This window comes from Leptonychotes weddellii, chromosome 3 (genome assembly GCF_054177405.1).
Source record: "Leptonychotes weddellii isolate Sample4059 chromosome 3, ASM5417740v2, whole genome shotgun sequence".
NCBI lineage: Eukaryota > Metazoa > Chordata > Mammalia > Carnivora > Phocidae > Leptonychotes > Leptonychotes weddellii.
In genome coordinates, this window is record NC_138371.1 from 90,631,346 (window position 1) to 90,652,536 (window position 21,191).

Sequence of the window (21,191 nt, forward strand, 5' to 3'; positions counted from 1 at the left end):
CTTTGGAGAAGTGTCTGTTCATGTCTTCTGCCCATTTTTTGACTTGATTATTTGTTTTTTGGGTATTGAGTTTGAGAAGTTCTTTATAGATCTTGGATATCAGCCCTTTGTCTGTAGTGTCATTTGCAAATATCTTCTCCCATTCTGTGGGTTGCCTCTTTGTTTTGTTGACTGTTTCCTTTGCTCTGCAGAAGTTTTTTATCTTGATGAAGGCCCAAGAGTTCATTTTTGCTTTTGTTTCACTAGCCTTTGGAGATGTGTCTTGAAAGAAGTTGCTGTGGCCAATGTCGAAGAGGTTACTGCCTATGTTCTCCTCTAGGATTTTGATGGATTCCTGTCTCACATTGAGGTCTTTCATCCATTTTGAGTTTATCTTTTATTCTGTACGGTGGTTTTACCTTTTTTCAGGTACTAGGCTATATATTTCCTATGCTACCCATTTCATCTTCACAAAAACTGGCTTGAAGTACATACAGTAACTATCATCCCCATTTTACAGAGGAGCAAACTGGATGACTGAGAGATTAAGTCACTTGGCTAAAGTCAAACAGCAAGTAAAAGACAGAGCTGGGGTTTGATCTAGGCAGTTTGGTTCTGGAGTCTAAACACATAACTATTATACTGGACCATTTTGTGGCCAAGAAAGAAACAAAACTCAGGTAAACAAAGGAAAAGTTCTTCTTAGTTTTGGAAGTATATAACAACAAACTAATAATTTCAATGTAATAAAAAAAGTGTATAAAGATAAGATGGTTTTAAAAATAAATGAGATAAAAAATAAGAGAAACTAAACATAAGGCAACAAACTGAGAAACACTAGTAAGAACAATATCAATAAGAACACAATGAAAAAGAAGCAGAATTAAAGATTAAAATACAAATTAAAAGAATTGATGTTACTTCTGAAGAATCCAGTTACTGACATAGAATAAAGCTATACTTAATTTCAGTGGATAGAGGTGGCAAAGACTACCAAAAAGAAAATCAAAATTAAACAAAAAGATGAGTTGTCTTCTAATGTAGAAAGATAAACAAATGGAACAGAAAAACATATTAAAAGTTATAATGGGATAAACTTTTCCTGAAGTAAAGAATAGGATATTCATATTAAAAGAACATATGTTCTAGCAAACTTGAACAATCACTACTGAAACATCACCTAATTAAATTCATGATTTTTAAAAGTGAAGTAATATAAAGTCAGGTTGAAAAAATATAGCTACTAGAAGGAAAAAGAAATCAGGTTGGCCTCACATTTCCCAAAACAGCATTCAGTATCAGAAGATGATATGCAGAGTAGTGTATGTCAACTTGTAGAATGAACAAATATTCCACCTACACCAAATTAACATTTTAAATAAGGTATAAAGACCAGGTATATGTTCCTAACATGAATAAACTTAGGAAATAGAGAACAAGTATCCAGAACTGTTATTATGCTGTTTTACAGTAGAAAATTTATAGGTTCAAAACATTAACGGTACAAAAATAATGATATAATTGATAACAAGTAAAGTAGCACCCATGAAGCAGTTCATAGAGTGAAAGTGGGAAGAGAATCAGATGCTAAAACCCTCAACTTTCATAGCAGAGAGTCAATAGGTACCGCATAACATTAAATCATTGATGAAAAAATATTTCAAACCACTGATGTTTTTCATAATATTTTCATGTGAGAGAAAGCTTTAGGGATCTAATAACTCTTATAAGGCAATGTTTAACAGTTCTGCAATTTCCTTAGTTTCCTTTTATTTTACTTTTCTTTTTTACTTGGGTGAAATTGAAGTAAATTTTAATTTAATATGCTCTCTGTATATATGGACAGAAAAACAGTGTCTAGAATTTATAGCAATTTATAATTAGTGATGTAATGTGGGATGGTTTTCTTTCTTTTTGCTTTTCGTGTTATAAATGCTTTGTCATAAGCAACAGTTTTTAAAGCAAAAAAGTGATGTTCTTAACAAAAGAAGAAAAGAAACTTTCAAAGCATTATGTGCACATATTCATGTGTAGGTTTAGTGTATGAAATTCAGTATCTGAAAGATTATGTCCTCAAGATTTCAAAGTCTTTTCCTGAGGCTGTCCCTCCATGGTAATATAAATCATTGGGCTGGACGACCTTACCTAAGTGCTGTTCAAATCCTTTTTGTTTTTCCTTTTCACTCAGCTCTAAGTGGCCATTATTTTTTATCACCCAAAAAGACTAGACCTAAATGTTGACACTGAATAAGTGGAGAGGGAAAGAGAAATATTTACTTTACATCATTTTTATGATCTGAAAAGGCAAATGCAGTTCATTTAATACATTTTTGGAGCTTCTACTAGGTCTCAAGTGCTGTATTAGGTGAATGGGATACAAAAATGAATTTTACATATTTTTTTCTCTGACACAATATCTAAACTATTTTAGGAGACAAATTCATATTATAATACAATAACAATCCATTTTTTATTTATTCACTTAGCAAATATCCATTCAGTGTTTATTATATGGGAAGTAAATGCATGTACACAGGTTTTTGAGCATCAGATTGGAGAAGTCACTAACAAACGTGGGTGAGGGGTTAGGGAAATGTGAGACACATATGACCATGTGGTAAATGACACATTCTGGCCTATTTCAAGCCTCTTGCAGGCATATTCAAGAGTAAAGCAGAGAAGAGATTAAGCAGAGTTTTCAGGGTGAGGGAGATTGGTATTGGTCAGTCCACTGAAAGAACAGGTGAAGGAAAGTAAATAGCCAACTAATTTTATTCTGTTAGTAAGTAATTCTGAAATAGAAAATGCACATGAATTATTCCCACATTTTGTAATTCCAGAACAAGGGTCATGATCACTTCATTACTTGGAAGTCAAGAATAGGTAGGTCAAAAATAAAACTGCCTTTCCCAAGGGCAGAAAAATAAAGAATAGGTGGGTCAAAGTTTCAAAGTACAGGGCTGAACATGAACTAGGAGAAAATTCACATGGATGGAAACTGTAATTTTACATGGAGGATAGACTTTTTAGCAAGCAGGTATTGTTCGAAGATGCAAGACATATCTTAATATAGTAGCAAGTGGAAACTTCTCAAATGCCATACATGTAGTTTTGCCTCGGGAAATATCCATTTCCGTCCTCTATGATGTTGGAGGTAGTAAAAATATTGTGAATATCAACATCATTAATAATAATTTTCAGGTTATTGGAAGGCAGGAACAATTACACAATTTAGCTTTGCCAAGATAGAAATTTGAAAAATAGAGACACAAAATCAATAGAAAAGGCTACCCTAGCAGATATTATTGCTACCAACAAAATAATATTCAGTTAGTTTTGAAATTTTAGGTGATAAAAGAATCAGATAAATGTCATAAATGGTCAACTGCCATTATCTATCAGAGCAGGGGAGGCTGGTACTAAGAACTGAAATAAATTTTACAACAGCTCTGAATGTGTGCATTTTGTATTTAGCCATCTAGGGTTCATGGTGAAGCTCTATAAAAGGGAAATGGTCAGCATAATCTGCAGTGTTACACAGTGCCATTTACTCAGATTTTTTTTTTTTTTAAGATTTTATTTATTTGACAGAGACACAGTGAGAGAGGGAACACAAGCAGGGGGAGTGGGAGAGGAAGAAGCAGGCTTCCCACAGAGCAGGGAGCCCGATGCGGGCCTCGATCCCAGGACCCTGGGATCATGACCTGAGCTGCAGGCAGACGCTTAACGACTGAGCCACCCAGGCACCCCAACTCAGACTTTTTTTGAATAAGTTAATGAACCAAAAACAACTGATATTCTCTTAAAAGCTAGCTTTTCATTTGAAATTTGCTAATTATAAGGGGGTATTGGTAGTAAAGACAAAAAAATGTATTTCAAGAGTACGTTACATATTAGAATCAATTAATTTATTTATCTTAAATCTTACCTCATTCCATATTGGATTTGAGGCAACAAATAAAACTAATGTATAATAATTGGTTAGAATGAAATGGGAATAATTAAATTGTACTGGTAAACAACAAATAAATTAATCATGATAATCGATTATAATTATTTTAATATAATATTTAGTATATTATATTATTTAATATATTTATATTTTAATATTAATAATTAGAGATACTATCTTAATATATTGGTAATATTTAATATGATATAATATTAATATTTAATATAACAAAGCCTATATTTATAAGCTTCCTGTCCTAAGCAACATTTTAGTAGCGTGTGTGTACATTACCTCATTTAATTTTTACAACAGCCATGTTTCTTGTGAGCATTGTCTTCATTTTGCAGATGAGAATAGTGAGGCCTAGTGAGGATGAGAATCATGCTCCAAACTGAACAGTTTGTGAAAGGCTAATATGAAATCAAATTGGGAATTTTTCCCCTTATTACTTAATATTCAGTGTCAAAAGAATGTAGATATTTAATTATTAAAGGAAATATAACATGATTGTGATAGCTAATTTCAAATTTAAATTCAATTTCTAACCTCCTACAGAATATAAATACTATTATCAAAATATTAATTGCAAAATAATAATTTCAGAGAAAAGGAAAACATAAAAGAAGAATTCAGAAAATTTTAAAAAATATGTTACTGGGATTTTGTACCAATATAAAGCATAGTTATTTTTTTAAAAATAAAATATGGACCATTTTTAAGGGAAAAAAGGTTTATAATAAAATAGGCTCAAATTCTATTATGCTCAGTTAAAATGAGTAACTGCTTCTTTTGAGCATATTATCTTTTTAGTTTATTCAATGAAAAATACAATATCTTGCAAAAAATTTATATATATATATAAAATTATCAAATAAAAGTAACTTCATTTGAATTTATGGTGTTCTTTACAGTTCCCACAAACCCCTTTAATCAAATTCATACTAATTCTAAGTTTTTATGAAGGTAAATTTTATATTGAAATAATTAATGGTAATTGAACGAATAGAAAACAAGATTTTTCTTCTAGGCCACTTTTGCTATTGGTTAATTTTCTTTGCTTCATAAGATAGTGTGGATATTCTTATCTCTTGAGATAACCCAATAAATTATAAGTTTATAAACAGGTGTTTCTATATTGATTGGGTCTAAAAAACAAAATTCTGTGTACACATATGTATATACATATATATACACACATACACGTACTTATATGTACATATAAATATGTATCTGCACATGTATATACATTTAATTTTTTGTTCACATAGTTAAAAAGGCTTAATTTCTCTTTAAAATTTGTTCATACCTTTGGGCGCCTGGGTGGCTCAGTTGGTTAAGCAACTGCCTTCGGCTCAGGTCATGATCCTGAAGTCCCAGGATCGAGTCCCATATCGGGCTCCTTGCTCAGCAGGGGGTCTGCTTCTCCCTCTGACCCTCACCCCTCTCATGTGCTCTCTCTCTCTCATTCTCTCTCTCAAATAAATAAATAAAATCTTTAAAAAAATTTGTTCATACCTTTAATTTGTTGCCTTGCTCTATCTGGAACCTTGGCAATTCTAGGCCTACACACTGGAGGGAAATGTATAATCCCCTTTTGGCGCATGGATTAATTGGTGTGGTTTCTTGTTGAGCTAGTATATAAATGTGGCAAATTGAGAATAGTATTGAAATTAGAATACATGGATAGGACTCCTTGTTCTATCATTTACATATGTCTTAAAATAAGTTATTAATCTTTGTGATACAGTTTTCTCCTCTTGTATGTGGGGATATAACACCCATATTTCAGGACTAACATGTAGTCTAAATAAGCTATTGTTTATAAAACATGGCATTTGGTACAAAATGATATTTTGATGAGATTTTAATTGAAGCAGTAGTTGTAGTTGATTTAAATAATAGTGGCAATAAGATTAGACCACGACAAATCCAGAAGTCAGACCAAACCGGTTCTGGGGACAGGGCAGAGATTGGAGAGAGGAGAGGGAGTCTGAGGATTACATCAATCTCTTACTATTTCATTTGGTTTAAAGGGGAAGACATTGACTTCAGCAAAGGTAGCTTAGAGTAGGCAGGACCAGGCAGGGATTAGAAGTCCAGACAGATAGAAACCAGAGAACAAGAGGTCAGTGACACTAATGAGCAGGGAATAGTGAGTTTGATCCAAAGTTTCAGAGAACATTTTACTCTGAGTTCTGTTTTATTTTTTTTTTTAAGATTTTATTTATTGGGGCGCCTGGTTGGCTCAGCTGGTTAAGCGACTGCCTTCGGCTCAGGTCATGATCCCAGAGTCCTGGGATCGAGTCCTGCATTGGGCTCCCGGCTTATTGGGGAGCCTGTTTTTCCCTCTGACCCTCTCCCCACTCATGCTGTTTCTCTCTCTCTCTCTAATAAATAAATAAATAAAATGTTTAAAAAAAAAGATTTTATTTATTTATTTATTTGACAGAGAGAGAGAAATAGTGAGAGAGGGAACACAAGCAGGGGGAGTGGGAGAGGGAGAAGCAGGCTTCCTGCAGAGCAGGGAATCCGATGCGGGGCTCGATCCCAGGACCCTGGGATCATGACCTGAGCTGAAGGCAGATGCTTAACAACTGAGCCACCCAGGAGCCCCATGAGTTCTGTTTTATATACTCTTCTTGTCATGAATTCTCTTTGACACACAGGTATTCAATATAACCAGAAGGATGTCAGAGGACTGAAAGTCAACTGTTACAGTTGCAGGCAGACAAATGGGTCACTACGGATTCTAACTCTGCTGAGAGGATAAAATATTCTAGCAATAAATGGAAAGTACAAAAAGATAAAATGAAATATTTGGGGTTTGCTGACTTACAACAAAAAGTGCACAATCAAACCATTTGTAAAATAATAAAGAGAACTGAAGAATTGGCACATTTGGAAATACTCTAACTTAGAAAAACAAAAATAAAACAAATGAGCAAGACAGGTTGCAATGCATACCATAATTCAGGCCCCTTTGAAATATATTGAATGTGTGGTTAAATTCTCTTTAAAGATTGTCTTTTCCAGAATCAAATCAAATTCTGTTTAATATTCAAAACCATGAGTGCTTAAGAGAAGCCACTTAATAAGGGTCTGAGTAGCAAAGGTTTCCATATATTTCCTTTCTCAGATTGACTTTTCTACAGCCAATCTTCTTGAGGAACCAATTCAGATGACTCATTTCTCATTAGAATTGCCAATATCACCAAGTCTTCAATCTTTATACAAAGTTTTCGGTTGTGGTTGACCATGTTTCTGTCTCTCTTTCTGCCTTCACATATCCAATATATTGAGAAACCTGCATTAGCTTCCCCTGTTAACATACTTGTTTGGTAAGCCATAATAATAAGCCATCAGCCTCACTGGATTATGTGTTACAAAATCTGTTTTTATACTGTAAGGCTTTATATAAACGGGGGAGCCTCTACCTATGAACAGCTTAGATCTCCATAGGCTCTAAGTCCATTTATTTGAAATCTCCAAGTCTCTATGTATTATTGATCATGAATGCCATCTCATGACAGCAAGCCAAGAAGATAAACATTGTTCACATCTAGGACAGCTTACTACCTACCATGAGGTAAATTCTGTTCTAGTTCAATGATCTGCCTGAATATTTGTGAATTTAATTATTTTTGCTTTAGAATATATTTCATTATGTGGTGGGGAAAGTCAGCCATTCTATTTTTATTTTTCATCTACAAACTTCTGTTTACTTTTTTAAATGAAGTTTTGAAAAATTTATATCTGCATCTAGAAAAGAATCTTATTGGGGTTTTATAGGAATTATAATATATGTATTCATAGTCAATTCCATGTATTTAAAAATTTTCAATAATGAAGCATTTTTTAATTTGTACTTTCTAAATTTTAGCCTTAGTAATAGCCAACAAATGTTCTTGAATATGGTAGAAATAGAATATATATATATTACCAGTTTAGCATTATTCTAAGCTTTTCTTGTAGAGCTGCTGGATACTAGTCCTATGTCCATTCACCTAAGCAAAATACTCTATTGAAGCTCAGAAAAGGTAATGCTAAATATTCATCAAGTCCTATAATGACACATCCACCTGGTTATTTTCCTTCCCCTAATCCTACACCAATTATTTCCATCTAACAAAACAATTTTTAGTCATTCTAGGAAATAGGCTCTGAGCTTCCTTTGCTTTTATTTATTCAATTACATAAGCAGACTTTATGCTATTATTCAGTCATTGGAACAGTCACTGTAATAAAATAATGAGAGAAAAGTTCTATTTCTCTTTGGTCTTTTGACTGTCTGAATATTTAGGAGACACTGTGTGTCTCTTTCCCACCTAAACCCTAACTGAGTGTAGCTGTTCCAATCCCATCTGCCCACATAACTCCCCCACCAACAGGGCCTCCATGGCATCCAGCACTTCGATATCACTGAACCTTTCCATTTAAATCAGCAAGAGTTGGAAAATGTTTTCTTTTACAATTCATGTTAAAGTAAGTTTTCCATAGAAATATCATTTATTACTGATCAAATTCGCTTTGCGATATTTTGGAATTCATCTTTGTTTTGGAGTGAAACTTTCTTTTTAGAAGATTTATTTATTTATTTTGAGAGAAAGAGAGTCAGTTGGGGAGGGGCAGAGGGTGAGAATCTTCAAGCAGACTCCCCTATGAGTGCTGAGCCTGACATGGGGCTTGATCCCATGAACCATGAGATCTTGACCTGAGCTAAAACCAAGAGCCGGGAACTTGACTGACTGAGCCACCCACATGCCCCTTTTAATTACTATTAAGAAATGTTTTGCAGAAAATTTCACGTTTTATTTATCTATATATCTATTTATGCCAAATGTACTATCTTTTCTGTCTTTCCTAAGAACAGTATTCTAGGTATTAGAGCATAGGAAAATACATTTTCCCAATATTCTTCTTTAGTTATTTACCTTTGAGATTTTTAATAAGGAAGACCTATAAATAAAGGGAAAACAATAGTAATAGAATAAAAATACTCAGAGACCCCACAGTGGGGAGGAATACAAATGTTCTTTTTGACATTTGGTAACAAAATACACTGTTTTCCCTCTTGTAATTACTTTGAGATTCCTTGTGATTTCTAAAGTCATATTTATATTTGGATGTTGCCGTTAACTAGCCCTTGGTCAAAATTTTAGCTAAATAGTTATTTTTTATATAATAAATTATTTCTTTCAACCTGGAATTTTTAATTTTCTGAGGATGTATCTGGTTGGTTTATGGGGTATATAGAGATAGACAGTAATAGACTCCATTTCAAAGAGGAGGAACTAAGATGAAAATATTTACTTAATGTTATGTAAATAGTTGGTAGCACAGCCAAGGCCAAATCCCTGATTCTTATACTTGGAATGTTCTATGAAGTTTATTAAGATTTAATGTCTGAAAACAAAAATAATTACTTTTTTTCACTTTTATTTCTGTAACTAATATCCTTTGAGTATTTGATATATTCTGGGCACTCTTTTAGATAAGAGATATAAGAGAAAACTTCTTCCTATTCTGAATATATTATGTAGTTGAAAAATTTGATATACAAAAAGGGTTAACTAATAATAACCAGCAATAACCAGTGATGTCACTGCCACAGAAGTTTAAAGGTACAACTATATTTTCTTTTGAGTTGACCAAGAAAGCTTCATGGACAGGATGAAATTAAAATTGTGTATAGAAGGATGAGCAGAATCTGAATAGGCCAGAGAAATAGTACGAGTAAGGATATATTACTTACATGTGTTTAGGAAAATAAAATAAACTTGCTCCAGGGATATTACTGAAAGACCAACATTACAGAGTCAGAGTGGGGCCAAATTATGGAGAATATAAAAGTTCGGACCAAATTTTATAAAATGTTGTGCAGGGAATTGAGAGCCATGTAAGGTTTATGAGAAAAGTTGTGGCACAAAGAATGTTGTTATATTTATGCCTTTATGATGAAGTTTACTATGAGGAGTACAGCAAGTTTTATAATCTTACCACCTGAGATTTAATACTTTTTTTAATATTTGTTGTGTTGTTATTTTTGTTTTTTGTCAGGTGGGTGGGGTATGAAAGGAAAATGCTCTGAAACAGTCAATTATTAAAAAGGAACAATTACAATACTTCAGCACCATTGATAGGAAGGATGTGGATATAAAAATTATCACCACTTGAGAGGATTGCCGTGTAAGGATATCCTTATGGTAGAAGTAGCTTTCATGTAGGTCAAGAAGGGGAAGAGACTTTGCAAAGTAAATGAATTCTATTGTGGGAAGAATAAGCATAGAGAGTTTTTCTATCATGGGACCTAAGTATTCCAGAAGGGGCAGGGGGAAGATTTGGGAAAACAAGAAGACATGGAAGATGGATGATATTAGAGGATACAGAATGCCATATTTTCAGAGAATAGAGAAAGAGACAGCACTTGCTGAATTGTTTTGTGAGGCTAGCGTAACCGACACCAAATCTGTCATGTATGTTACAAGAAAAATAAATGAAAATGATCATCTCTTATCAACCTAGATGAAAATAGCATGAATAAAAGTATTATCAAACAAATACTTAGACATATAATAAAAAAAAAGATTATGCTGCATGACAGAGTAGTTCTTTAACATTCAAAAAATCAACATAATCATCACACTAACAGAATAAAGAAAAACTGTATGATCATCTCAGCAGAAGCAGATAAAAAAGCACTTGAAAAAATTCATCACCTACTATGACAAAAATTTCAGCAAACTGGAAATAGAAGGAAATACCATTATTCTTATAAAGAATAATTGCAAAAAAAAATCCATAGCTAACATAATATTAAATGAAAAATGTAATGTTTTGTCCCTGAAGTTAAGAATAAGGGCATTTATTCCTATTACTTCCATTTAACATTTTACTAAAGGTAAGTGCAACAGGGAAGACTGCAATGAAATAAAAAAATAAAAAAAATGTTTATTCACAGATAACATGATTGGGTAAGTGTGAAATCCAAAATAACATGCAAAGGAATCATTAGCACAAATAAGAAAATTTCGTTAATTTGTAGCACACGGAATACAACACTCTCAAATTTATTGTATTACTGTAAAGACACAAGGAACCACTGGGAAATGAAATTTTAAAAGAATTCCACTTACAATATAAAAGAAAAAAATTGAACACCTAACCATAAGTTTAAAAAATACTGCTGAAGGAAATTAAAGAAGACTTAAATGGGGGAATAAGGTTGTGGAAGACTCAATATTGTTAGGATGGAAGTTTTCTGTGAACTCTTCAGTTTTTTTTGGTGGAAACTGACAATCTGGATTCTAAATATTATTAGAAAAGGAACTAAAATGGCCAAAACAATCTTAAAGAGAAATAACAAGTTGGAAGAATAATATTACCATATTTCAGGACTTACTAGAAAATAATAAAACTGACTGTGTTGGCATAAGAATTGGCAAATAGATCCATAAGACCAACTAGAGTCCAGAAAAATATCTACACATATAAGCAACTTGATTCATATTATATGTTTACTGAAATTCTCTTGGAGAATGGACTATCTTTTAATAAAAGGTGCTGTAACATCATACCACAGAATCACTTTGTTATCAAAAAGAAAGGTAAAACACTAAAAATTAGGAAAATATTCTCATGACCTTGAAAAGACAACTAATTCTTAGGTAAAACGTAAAAATGATAGCCTTAAAAAATAATTAAATGAATTTTATTAAAATTAAAAACCTTTATTCATTGACAGATGTTATTAAAAGAATCAAAAAGTGAGCCACAAATGAGAAGACAATGAAAATATTTACACCCAGAAAAAAAAATGACTATGATTTGGCAAAAATTATGAACAACACATTTAAACAAAATCAGAAATTCTTAAATAAATATTTAATCAAGTTAAATTAGCCCAAACATGATGTTCAGGATTATCAGTTACCAGATGCAAATTATGACCCTAGTGAGGAGTTCCTGCATGACAGCAAGAAGTACTCTACAGACTCACTCCCCAGTGAAGATAATTTTTAAAAATTATTTTAAAAAATATTTTTTAAAGTACAGTTATCTTCCTTCCCTCAAATGCACACAATCCTTCACATTCCTTTTAAGGACATATCATTGAAATGGAGGACTGGGTGTAGAGAACAGAGGAGGAATATGAATTATATATCTACCTTTGCTATTTGAAAACAGTGTGGAATTGAATGTAGTAATACAATATATTCCTCAACTATCTTAATTACCATTTTATTATTTGCAGTTTTTTTATTACTACTTAACATTTGTGTCTTTCGCTCCCATATATGTGTACCATTAAGATTACAGCATATAAAATATTAGTAAGGTTCAATATTAAAGTAATTCTCTAAAGAATGAATTGGAAATACTGGCTGAGCTGGAATTCAGTCTAGGTCTGTCCGACACCAATCTTTAACCAATATTACTTTATAAACTGTAAGATAATTAGATTAGTATATTTCTAAATGTAAGAAATGTGGCTAAAGTTGTATTCAGAGTTTCATCATAATTTGATATTCAGTGTATTATTGTGAGAATGTATGAAAGTTAGCAGGGTGTATATTAAACACTAGAAAAAGAACTCTAAAATGTGGAAAGTTAGAAGAAACCTATAAATAAAACAAAAATATAGTTATTTAAAAGATAGAAGAACCATAGATATAATAAACACACCCAAAAGTATTGTTCTGAAGAGACCAAAATAATAGATTAGCCTTTGTAGTCTGATCAAGAAAAAAACAGAGAAAACAAATACATATAAAAAATGAATACATGCATAAAGACAAGTACATATTAAATAAGTCACAGGAATGTAAAGTACAGCATAGGGAATATAGGCAAAAATAAATGAATACATAGGTGGATCGATGGATAGGTAGATAGATAAAGGAGATGTAAAGAAGACTTCAGAGATCCGTAAGAAATACATAACATTCTGTTAATGAATTAGCAGGTCTCAATGAAATGAAGATATAATAGAAAAATGTAAGAGTTTTAAAAGAGAGCTATAGAAATAAATAAATTTTCATAAGATAGAATTCTAATATTAGAACTTTAGAAAAAAGTCATCTTGGTGAGGAATAGTTTGGGGGATAGGATATTTTGCTACATTTTATATCATACCACTCAGGAAAGGGCTGAATATATTTATCCTGACATACGGTGTCTGGAACCTGATACTGATTAAGCTTTGGATATGAAAGGGAAGTACAGAACATTAGAAATATCATGGACTAGACAGCAAAGAATCTGCATTCTCATCTCCATGACTTTCAGTGATTCATCTCAGCTGAATTCAGTTCATCATCTGTGAAATAAAGAGGTGGGATCTCATAATGTCTAAGATTCTCTCTAGTTGTATGATTATGTGGAGCATCCACTTTCTCTTTTGTAGGATGATAATTTAAATTTTATTGCTAACAAGACATGTTCCTTTGAGGTGTAATTTCACTTTATTATTATCCTTTACATGAAGAGGAGGTTTATTTTTTACAGCAAATGTTTACTTTATATGCAATTCAATCTTTTAAAAGCATGGAGGAACTGGGGGAAAAATTACTGTAATATTTTAAAACAAATATTTTAATGTTCACATTACCCCTGTCTCCATATTACTGTTTTGGCTCTGGTACAAAAGGTGTAATTTGATAAATTGTCAGAAAAATTATACCATGCCCTAGTTACCCAGAATCACATTCCTTTGCGCATAATGCCATGTGAGAAGTCATGGCCACTGAAGCATAGTAAAAAGCCAAATTGCCTCCATCTTTGTTCATCCAAAGCTTTTAAATTTGTGCTACTTTTTCCAGTGCAAGAATTCTTGGAAATGAAGCAATTCCAAAATATCTCATAGAATCATAATTCTGAATAGTGCCTTTGCAGTAATTAACCTTATTTTGGCAGGAATGGAACAAAGGCAGAGGAAGATTAACAGATGTACTGAAATTCATCCTCTTAGAGCCAAAGCTTGATCCAAGGCTTGGTTTTGCCAACCACTAACCTCACCTGTTCCTAAGCCTGGTTAATCCTTAATAGCCTCCAGTATATGTTATACCACTTACTGCTGTTATTTTCTTTATTAAGCATTGTTGAAATTTAAAAAAAATCCACAGTAGGACACCAATCAATAAATGTAGAGGAAATGGTAGAGTTGGAAGGTCAACATTTTACAAGTATTATGGTAACAAAGAATCACCAATGGATGTTAAAACTAGTAGGTGAGCATTTAATGAGAAACAATGTTTACATAACATTAAAATATCTCCCTACTGCACTATTAGCTAGTACTAAAGGAGAAAATAATAACTTGAGAAATCTGACAGGCATCTCAAACCAAGTGATCAAAATTAACTCCATAAATGTCACTTTCCTGATAAAAAGTTCATAGCCTGTATTTGTCATGAGGAAACATAAAACAAATCAAAATTCTAGAACTTTCTACAAAAATGGCCTGTACTCTTCAAAAATTTCTAAAAATAAGTTTCACTCTCAAATGTAACAGTGATTCAAATAATGCATTGTTGTGTGTGAACAGATGACAGCAGAAAGCTAATTTTGTGCTTGGGTGTTTTGTGTGACTTTAATATTAAGTTAATAGCATTTGTGGAGAACAACAACAACAAAAAAAAAATACCAGTGTCTTAAAGGACAAAGAGAGACTAGAGCTGTTCTATATCATCAGAGACTACTTGGATATGACATTCAATGTAAATTTGAGATCCTGGATCAGATCTTGGATAGAGAAGCATTCTGTGAAAGAGAAGATAGGAGAAACTAGTGAATTTTGAATATGGACCATGTGTTGATAATCACCTTGTCTCAATGTTAAATTTTCTGATCTTGATCATTGTAGTTATATAAGAAAGCAAACTGTTCCTAGGAAATACATGTATGTGTGTGCATTTGTACATGCATTCATGTGTACAGACAGCATGAATACTGTCAAAATATTCACAGTTGAATCATGGTAAATAGCTAGCTGTGCTCTTCTTGCAAGTTCACTGAGAGTTTAAAATTATTTTAAGATAAACAAAAATTAACAAAAACTCTCAATTGAAACGTGCTCTTTCTGTGAAAAGGAAATCTTTCAAAAATGTATAAGAGAAATTTGTTCATTTCTCTTACACTGTCCCCTGTCATTCTTTTTCTTCTGAGCTAATAGATGTAAGGAGAAAAATGTCATCACCCCACACCTTACTACAACATGTCCATCCAAATTTATACTTAGCTGTTTACATGAATCCACACATATAAGATTTTTGTTTGTTGTTTTCACAGATAATTTATTGTTTGCACATTATTTTGTAACTTGGATCAATACATCAAGACTGTCTGTTCAGTTTAATACATACAGAATTAGCTCATTTTTTCTAGTTTCTTCACTGTTTATTCAACCATTTCTTTAGTTGTTCAAAATTTAGGTTGCTAATCTTTTTCCACTACAAACAATGCTGCAATAAACTCCATTTTATATATATAGTATATATCCTTTTACATTTATTATGTTTTATATAATTATATATTATTATATATATTATAACAATATGTAAAATATATATGTCTATACCTGATATTTCTTTTTTTTTTTAAAGATTTTATTTATTTATTTGAGAGAGAGAATGAGATAGAGAGAGCATGAGAGTGGGGAGGGTCAGAGGGAGAAGCAGACTCCCCGCTGAGCGGGGAGCCCGATGCGGGAATCGATCCCGGGACTCCAGGATCATGACCTGAGCCGAAGGCAGTCGCTTAACCAACTGAGCCACCCAGGCGCCCCCTGATATTTCTTTAATTCAAATAACAGAGATTCCCAAATGTGATATGACTTGGTGAAAATGCATATTTCTACAAATATTACCATTTTACTTTCTAAAATTATTGTACAAGTTCACAAATTCTATCAAAATATATGAGTTTGGATTCTTGCACTTGTAAAAATATTAGAGCTTTTCAGACTTTTTATTTTCCCATATATTTTTTTGTAAAACTAGGATTTCATTTCCCCTTTTTTGTGTGTTATCCTGATTTATACTTTTAAATACTTGTTAAAGTTACAAAATAACACATGCCTAATACAGAAAAAAAGCATAAAATAATACACACTATAACAAATAATTAATACCTGCACTTAAAATTTTAGAGTATGCATTTTCAGTGCTTATTAATATAATTATTTTGTTTAAAAGGTTTATGTGTCTACTATTCCAAAATCTACAAGTTGCCCTAAAGAAATAAATTTAGGATGGAGCAGTACTTATATCTTTCTCTGCTTTTTCTTCAGTGTTTCTTATTTTCCATAATTCACCTTTCCTTTCTCACTTAACCAACCCATCTTAGTTACATCACAAACTTCTGCACTCATAATTTGTGGGTGCTTCCCGGCACCTAGGAAGCTAGCCTGACCTCTGGAACTCAATTCCAGCACTGATCCTCATACTTAGGATTTTACCAGTTCAACCTCAGCTAAATTTCCACTGAGTCTCAGACTTTGGTTTCCAGGAGTGTAAGCAGGGAAGTGTTTCTTGTTGCTGTTTACTGTCTGTTTTTAATCACACAGATAAGACCTATTTTATTAACTTGAAACAAAAGCTTTAGGGGTAGGACCCACTCATGTTACTTTCAAAAATATTTTGTCCTGAGGTTGAAAGAAACACACTGGTTTGACATTTGAGTGACCTACACCCATTACCCAAAATGACTTGTGCTGTGTTATGCCTTACACTTATAGCTACTATTATGTAATCCATTCATTAATTCATGAACACATTCTTATGGGTCGTCTATTTAAGACTAAAGGGAACCTTTGTTTTCTTAGGTTAAGTGTTATACAGTAAGGCTTCACAAGTTCTGTGTGCTCGAAGATAAGTTTTGTTTTTCTTAATTTTTAAGTTTACAGCTTATCACAGACCAATACATGCTGTTCACACTACATGTGATTTAGCACATGATTTTAACTATTACCTGAATAGACCTAGAACTGGTCTGTAAAAAGAAGATTCATTTGGATGTTGCTGCAATGTGTTTCTAAAGTCTCACTGTCAATTTCTCTATCGTCTTGTTGACACTTAGCAATTTGTGGACCAGCACTGGGGCACATGCCACACTGGGAGTCAAAGATTGGAAGGATGATAAACACAAGTATTTGCTAATGTAAAGCCCTCTACTTACTCTCAAAGCCTATGCTTCCTACTCTGCTTCTTGTCATCATGTACTATATATTTTCCTATTCTTATTACATCTCTGCACACATAACTATAAACAATTATATTTAAAGTGGAAGATGATAAGATAATATAGAAAATCAGAATACAAACCAATAGCAACATCCTAGCCCTGGAAATTGTACCCCAAGCCAGTCCCCCTCGACTGATGTACATGTGGTGTTGCGTATTCTCTGGCTAGACATGTGAGTGAAACACGATTCCAAAAGCTGAAAATATTCAATAATTAATGCATATAATTGATTTGTCAAGACTGTAGGGACCAGGGATAATTGAAAGGGATTCATGTCTGCCAGCTTTTACATCTACCTTTTAGAATTACATTTTTTAAATAGAAGCTGATTCTCTTGGTAAGACACTTGTATGACAAAGACACTCAAGGGGAAAACAGAGAATGCACAAGCATTATAGGACATTAGCCTTTCTCCAAGATAGTTGTAAAATCTAGCTGTGCGAAATACGTGGCTTAAACCGTGATATTCTCAGTATAGTTATTAATTTTTTTACTTTCACTCATTTATTTTAAAATCTCATATAAATGCTTACATAGTTTCTAGTTTATTGTAGATTGCTGTACATGGCTGGCTAGCTGAATATCTGTATTAGACAACAAATTTGTAGCAGATACTCATAGTTGCCTGTGGAAACATTCTCCCCAATTCCTTGTTATCAAAACCCTAATTGTGTTGAGATATTCACCTGTTAGAGAAAGTAAATCAATCATGGGAATTCTTTGTTAATGCTTATTTTAGGAGAGGGCATGTGACCTATGAAATGTGAGAAAAAGAGAAATTGAGGGGATTTCTAAGTAATATTTACTAACTTTTAAAAAGGTACATCTTGGAAAAACCAGATTATTTGTCCAGTTAATATTGTCATGTGTGCAAGTGAGGCCTACAAATAAAATAGCAATCTTTACCCATGAAAAAATCCAACATACAAAGCATGATAGAAAAAGGTGGAAGGAAAAGCTGGATTCTTGATGATTTCATTTTGCCAATGAACTAACCAATTCTAGAGCTGCTTTATCTCTGGACTCTGGCTAAGTGAATTAATTTTCCATATTGCTTTGCTCATTTTAGTTAGTTTGCAACTGAAATCATTTACACTTATCACTGTGTTAGGTGCCAGTGATAAGTATTTGAAGTAGATATAATCTGGCTGTTCTGTTTCTCAGTACCTTCAAAATTAGAAAGGATTCATACTTCTAGATGTTAATCCTGAATTAAAGGTTAGGATCTAGCTGTGATTGTTAGTGAAATAAGTTATATGAAAAGGGTTTATATTTTTAAACTATAAATTTGGCCATGTTTATTCTTTCCTAGGCCCATAGCTTGGTCATAAAACTTTATGAGATGCCTGTTTTCACATTTCATTAAACAGTTTGTTGCCCAAAAAGAGGGACCTGGGAACAGATTTAGGCTCTTGTTTCTGATGAATGTTGGCTATGTAAAGTGGCAATGGTTCACATCCATACCTAAATGTCATAGGACCTTAATGGACACAGAAATAGTCACAGGTAAATAACTGTTGTTGAAAATCTTTTGGAAATGCCCTTTCTGCTAGATTGAAGCTGCAGTTTGGTAGGGGTTTACTTATAATATCCTATGATATGAGAGCATAAGTTAAAATAAATAGAATGGGCCTAGTGAGCAATTAGCATTAATCAGATATAACATAAAAAAGGCATAATCCACTCCATGCACTGGGGAATAATTTGAGGATTCTAAATCTCTAAAACCATGAATGGAAAGATAAGTTTAAAAAAGTTTAGTGTTTTTATTTTTTAAGATTTTATTTATTTGAGAGAGAAGGAGAGTGAGTGAGAGAGCACAAGCAGGGGGAGCTGCAGAGGGAGCAGGAAAAGCAGGCTCCCCGCTGAGCAGGGATCCCAACACAGGGCTCAATCCCAGGACCCTGGAATCATAACCTGAGCCGAAGGCAGATGCTTTAACCGACTGAGCCACCCGGGTTCCCCAGTTTATGGTTTTTATGTGGTTTTTAGACATATATAAATAGTGAGTGCCCAAACCTGGTAAGTGTGTTGTGTTGGGAATTTGTGGTTATAAATATTTCAGATCACTGATTAGGAAATTTGCACAGTATAAAACATCAGGGGAGGTAAGAAAGTTGACACTGTATTTTGCTTTTTAAAAAGAGTATAACTTTTTTTTAAAAAATATGAAACACTACAAACATTAAACAGATGTGGTATGAAATAAAATTTTTGATGAGATTCCTCCCAGGTAATTAGAATCATGGAATATTGTCAGGTGATACAGCTTCCCTGGTCTCAAAACACTTAGAAAAATCTGTTATTTCAAATAAGCTCCCTAAACAAAATTATATTCACAGTGTTTAACTAACAGAAAATATGCTTTGATACACATACAGTTTCAAACTGAGAGAGACAATTTGGAATGCACAATTATTGTGTACTTTTGGTAAATAAAGGTGGTAAACAATATTTGCTGGTGTGTGAGCACTAGTTTCTTCCCCATAAGCTTCTTTATAGATGATAACAAAATAAGTGTCAGACCAAACTCTACTTACACATACACTTTTTAACAAAACAGGCAAAACCCAATCTTACAACCACTATGTAAGTTTAGTGATCTCCAATCTCAATCTTTTTGGAGCTCCAAAACACCCCACATGTAAGAATGACCCTAGACAATTACAGCAGTGTTCTAGGGCCAGTCCTAGAGTGACCAGTAGTTAGACGGAGGCAAGTAAAGAGATTCTCCAAATGGGTGGCTCAACAAAGGGTCATTTGTAGATCAAGCCAAGTAGGCAATATTGTAGAGGCTATAGGATTCACATGCCCTGTTCATTTGAAGTCAGAATGTCTATAAATTCTCTTAGATAGTCACCATATCTGGAAATCCTAACAGTTTTAAGCTATTTAATAAAGCATATATTCTCTAATTAAGACCTCCCCCCAATCTTTATTGCATTAATGAGAAAGGCTTCTGGTATTGATATGCATATAAAAAGAAAAGATATCCTCAACATGGTCTGGAAACTTCCTGGGGCCATGACAGACAACTTTCTTCTGAAAAGAAATGAGCATTCCTGATAAAAATAAGTGAATTTTTTAAAGAACTTTATTGCAAATAAGATTGTTTTGAAATTATGAAGTAACTGTTTACACTCCTACCTAGCTGACTATCGGTCAAAATACAGTGACTTTCTTTCACCAGGTTTTCTTTTCTTCCTTTCTCTCTTACAGTGATTATTTCTCCTATAAAAATGTCCTAACAAGAACGAATCTTTTTGGTAGCCTACTAGGGGTCTTTTCTCTTTCCAAGGAATATTGTAATAAAAATCTAACGCATGCTCATAAATAAATGGTCTAAGAAATTTTCTTTGCCAGAGATAATGATGGCTGCAGCACTATTATATTATATTACATTACATTACATTATATTATATTTATTATATTATATTATACTACTTCTGTACTGTACTGTCTTACACTATATTATATGCTGACCCTAGAGAGTAGTCTTTTCATTAGAATACTGCTACTGGATTATATGTTACTGATTAGAATAACTGATTGTCCTGGTCATGTTGCTTAAGCTAGCTAATAAGTAGATACTATTTTGATGTCTGTGTTAAAACATTTAAATATAAATGATACAGACTTCTGTATAGAACAGTCATACTTTTCTCCTTATCTCCAGATAAACACAACTAGAAACCTGGGGACATTATATATAAACCAACATAAGAAAACTCTAAGAGGTGGAGAGAAAAAACCAGACTAATCAGAGATCCCAGAGTGGAAAGAATGATGGTGGTGAGTTTGCTTCTTCTCTTTACCTAATATTACCCAGAGATGATGCTGAAGCCAACAACCTAGAAACACCAATAGACACTAACCAAAAAGTGTGCTAACACAATCCTGCTCTTTCTAGCCAAAGGACTAAGAAAGGTGTAGCTTATGAGCACACAAACCATTCACAAAATAATGGCTCCAACCCAACAAACACCACACACAAACACACACACACACACACACACACAAC